This window comes from Pteropus vampyrus, unplaced genomic scaffold, assembly GCF_000151845.1.
Source record: "Pteropus vampyrus isolate Shadow unplaced genomic scaffold, Pvam_2.0 Scaffold56, whole genome shotgun sequence".
In the NCBI taxonomy this organism is placed as follows: domain Eukaryota; kingdom Metazoa; phylum Chordata; class Mammalia; order Chiroptera; family Pteropodidae; genus Pteropus; species Pteropus vampyrus.
Genome location: NW_011888837.1, coordinates 1,999,126 through 2,004,293, shown reverse-complemented (window position 1 = coordinate 2,004,293; position 5,168 = coordinate 1,999,126). Strand labels below are relative to the sequence as shown.

At 36.1% G+C, this 5,168-nt stretch overlaps 1 pseudogene; it reads right to left on the bottom strand.

Moving 5' to 3' along the window:
• Positions 1-4,536: 4,536 nt before the first annotated feature.
• On the bottom strand, positions 4,537-4,655 carry LOC111740004 (annotated as a pseudogene).
• Between the last annotated feature and the right edge of the window lie 513 nt (positions 4,656-5,168).

Below are 5,168 nucleotides of genomic sequence, written 5' to 3'. Positions count from 1 at the left end.
TGAGAGTAAAGTTGGGGTGGGCACTACTTCATCTACAGTGCATATAGGAGTGAAACTTGAGTTGAGGCTTTTTCATGGTAAAAGTTTGTGGGCTGTTCTCACACTGACTGTAAACTCTGCTCTCATGGATTGGAGAAGAGGGTTGATCCTTTTCTGGGGATATCCATAAACCAGTGTATTTGATGGGGATTTCTGTGTTCCTAGTTGAGCTTTCCAGATATGCAATACAGATAAATGTTCTAGTTCTGAGAGCTTCATATTTATTAATAACTCATTGCCAGTTGTTCTAAAACCTCCTGCATTTGCAAAGGAACCCTTATTATTTAGGCAAACTTGAATTTTTTCATGGAGAAGTGGGAGGACTTAATTATAGTTTTGACACACATTGGCATGCTTGGAGCATTTCAGAAAGAAGTCAAAGAATTTAAATACTGAGAATTTAAGTAAAGATAGTTATTCCGTCTTAATAATGTTTCGACTTCATGTTTATTTACCGGTACATATTCCCATAGGTATCAGGTAATTTATTCTATAGCCCGAAGTCCAATATTCTTGAATTTGGTGAAACCAACTGAAAAGTGAATTCCAAAGATGGAATTTCTCCATGGAAAATGTGGTGCTTCCAGCCCTTGGTATTCACACCTAAGGCTTGTTGGCAGCTGTTCTTTGGCCAGCTGAAACAGGCATGGTGGTGCATAAAGGTAGTTTCTATGGAAACCAGACTCAAATGATGCTGGGGCTTTGAAGATCAAAGGCAACACCCTGAATGGTTTGGAGAGCCCAGAGAAGGCTTCAGAACTTTATTGTTCTCCACAGAAAATACCACAGCCAAGACTTTGGAATGTCTTCTCTTCCAGGTGCATTAGAATTATGAATACAAATTTTTAGTTTGCTTGTGAATTTATCTGTTCTAATTATTTTACCAGCTATTTTACAACATCTATCTCTATAAGGAAAATCGTCACCTTTCATTTTTCCTTTTCTCATCTATATTTTAATAAATAGGTAAAGCAATAAGACATAGAGCGAGTATATGATGATCTTGTCAATTTCATAGCAGATAATGACTTCTTTGTTTCTTAAATCATGGATAATCTATTTGGTGTATCATTTTTTTTTACCCATTTTTTTTTCTTAATATATACAAATGACCATGTTGTCAGATTGGCACACAGCTGAATTGCAGTTGTGCCTGTAAAGATGTTACCTTGACATAGTATAATCTTTAAGCTGATTTCTTGTTTAGTATTTATGACATAAACCTTATCACAAACTTAGAAGTAACGTGGAAGAAAATATTTTCCCATGACTATGTCTTCCCAAGTGTACATTTTGTTTTTATTTTGTGGATCTTGATTTAGACATGTTTTTATCCGACAAAGCTCCCATCTTATAAAAGTTCTAATGAATGACAGTAGGGCATTTTCTTTCTGATTGATAGAGATTGTCAAGGTAAATATCTGAATATACCACATTTCTCTGTGGGATTTGCATCCTTAGTTTCAAGGGTCATTTTAGAGTTGGCTAAATATATTATGGTTAATCACAGTGTTCAAAAGTATCATATTTACCAGGAAGTAGTGAAATGAAAACTGAGTATCCTATACCACAAATTGCAATTATATTAATCTGTGGACATAAAATAGGGAGAGAAGGAATGGTACAATTTAGAGAAGTTCTCTATAAAGTGTTTACTTAACTTTTTATAGCCTTTACTTTCTCATAGATGTTCGGAACCAAAGTAATCAAGCTACCTAGACTGTATTTACTGGAGTCTAGTTTTTTGAACATTTATGTAAGAAGTTGCCTTTTTCCACCTCATAAGAGCACATCTTCTCTGCTCTTCTTTGGGACAGATCATTTAGTTCTAGACATATTTCCAGGCTAGTTCTACATACTTTCTTTATTTCCTGTTTCTTTCATCTCTCACTTATGGAGAATCAGGTGCACACTTGCCAGAGTCCTCTCTCGTAGTACTTTTACTTTCTCCTTTCCCTACTGCAAAGGCGGGACATTTGACTCAGGACTGTGACATAACTTAATCTGGAAATTTAACTTCTCTCTATACAAAGCATTATGTTTCAATAACAAGCTATAACTAAGGTTTAAATCAAACTGTTTGCCATTTAATACACAGTCTGTTTGCCATTTAATACACAGAATCATAGGATGAAAAGATGTGGACGAGACTTTGGACAGTGTTTGTCAGTATTTTGCCATCATTTTCACTAAAGGACTAACACAGAGGAAAAAGAGCTTATTCACCAGATGTCCGGGAGCACAGAGAAAGTTCCATCCAGAATGATCTTAATATGTTTTTGAAATCTACTAATTTTTTATCTTTAAAAAATCCTACAATTTTGAAATAGACTCCAAAGTGTCCTTACTTTTTTTTTTCTCACAGAAGAGTACTGTTTTAAAAAACTTATCATTGAGTACAATGATGCCTGTTTGTCTCTCACCTTTACATAGCACATAGCATGTGTCCATGTACCCTGAGAAATTTGTAAACCCTGATGCAAAAAATATAGACTGGACAATTATATGCTATAGTAGATGAGTGAACTGAGATCTAGAAATGTAAAGATATTTGTTTACTGAGATCACCGTGGCAGAACCAGCACAAGAATTTAGGCCAATGACTTTCAGCCCAGTGGGTTTCCCATCAAACTCTGACAATATGTTTCAATCTGATGTCTTTTCCACATGGTTCCTGGAAACTAGGGTTTCCATAACTCGGGAAAATTTTTAGTACTGGTCTGACACCATTTAACCTGGTTTCTGTCCTATGTAAGTAAAGATGGAAGACTACTATTAGAGTAATATATATCTATATGTGCCTCTGACAGCAGTCTTGCTCGGTAGGGCAGTTGTGAGGACATTTGTGCATGTGCATGTGTGTGTATGTGTGTGTATGTGTGAGATAGAAGTGGATGAATGGAGGGTGAGCAGTGGTGGTGGCGGCAGTGGTAGGTAACATTCAACAGTAGGTCATCATAGTTTCCCATTCAATGAAACTATTCTATCCTAAAACCCATTAGTCTGGTTCTGGTTTAGATTGCTAGAGGAAAGAGTTATTTAGTGAGTGCTGCAAGGGATGATTCTTATGGAACTTGTGAGAGATCTGGCTGATGTCAAAATTTTCATAAGATTTTGAATTTTCAGAGACATTTTGTACTCTCCTTGTGAGCTTGATATAAATAGTTTTGTCTTCTATCTCCCAGATAAAACCCATGGGTACAAAGAAGAACTTTAGTTGTTCTACATATGAGTTACAAAATATGTTTGAGTGACTAAATAGATAGATCAATCTTTGTGAATGATTGTTACTCAAATTTACATCACTATTTTCATAAATCAGGAGGGAAATTTGCTATTCTAAACTTAATTGATGAGGAGAGAAAGGTAATACTATATCCATCGAAAGACTATAATACAATGAAATGTATGTAGACTGACCAACCAGACAGAAATAAACCTTTGGATGAGATTAGAGAATTCTGGCTCCTCTCTTTGGTCAGGTGAACTACTCATGGGTATTGATTATATGAATGCATACACCAAACAATCTTGGACCTTGCAGGACACCTACTGAGTGCCAGCCACTCAGGTAGAAGTCGGGTCAGTGAGCCCCAAGTTTCTTACTGTCCAGTGGAAAGACAACTGTATGACTAACTACAGTATATTACAATAAACAAGGTTTATGCTAGTAATATATACTAGAAGAGGGATTGTGTTGATTGATTTATCTTGGGAGGTTAAGGATGATAAGTTGACGTGCAAGGATGTATAAACATTTTTTTTTCCAGTTTGAAAAGGAGAAAGTAGAAGGAGGAAAGCAATGGCAGGGTGATAGATGCAAATGAGAAGGTGCCATGATCTCTTGGATAAATAAATGGCAAAGAGAAAAGGTAAGTGCAGGCAGATTGAGAAAGATGTTCGTGGAGTGCCAATGTGAACGTGGGAGCTAGCCAAGATTTTCAACCAGGAAATCAGTGATATGGGCTCTTTAAAATAGTATCTCTGACAGGAACTTGTAGAATTGATCAAGCGGTGGTTAGTGTGAGAATATTGGAGAGAAGGGGACCAGTGTTATTTAATTCTATAAGTTCTTTTTTCATACAGACTCAAAATATTGCTAAAAATAAAGGCAGGTTTTAGAAAAGCTGATTTAATCTCTGATTGATAGGCAAAGCAAATATAAATACAGATAAAGTTGCATGCAATGAGAAGGAGAGGTGTAAGTGTAGGAATTGTGTAAGAAAAGGATACAATACTCTCAAAAAAAGACATTCAGAAACTGATTTGGCAAATGTTGTAGAGATGTTGGAAGCAGTCACAGTATGCCACAAAATGATCCGTTAGCCATCTAAAGAATAATGACAGAGCATAGAGAAGGCATACCATATTATTTATTTATTTCACATGATTTAATGTTGTTTTTTTTTTTTCTTTTTTTAGATGAGGCAACACTTGGTTGATCTCACAGATTGCAAGGACGTTGTCAGCTTACGATCCTTTATTTTTTATTTTTTACACCTACAGCACTTGGTCTTCCTAGGTGGTCTCCCATCCAAGTACTAACCAGGCCCAACCCTGCTTAGCTTCCAAGATCAAATGGGATCGGGCTTGTTCAGGGTAGCATGGCCATAGACTGATTTAATGTTAAATGAAAGAATATTCATATATAAAACTTTTTAAAATTTTAATTAGTTTCAAGTATACAGTACATTGGTTAGACATTTATATAGTTTATAAAATGATCTCCTCAATTGCTCCCTCCTTTCCCTGACCCTCTACCTAGCCAATATATTAATGCTAAATGCATTCCGTATGCCATGCTCGTGACCATCCATCAGCTACTAATTTGTACTTCTTTAACCCTTCATCCCATTCTCCCAGTCCCCCCAACCTCCCTCCCCTCTGTCCATCACCAAATTGTCCACTATATTTGTGAGTCCGTTTTTGATTAGTTTGTTCTTTTTTATTCCTTAGATTCTGCATATAAGTGAAATCATATAGTGTTTATCTCTCTATCTGACTTAAATATGTTTTAGGTTCATCAGAGCGATATCTTTTTCCATACCCTTCCTTTTAGACTGTGTGTGTCTTTTAATCTGAAGTGAGTCTCTTATAGGCAACATGTAGGGGTCTTGTTTTCCTTTCCA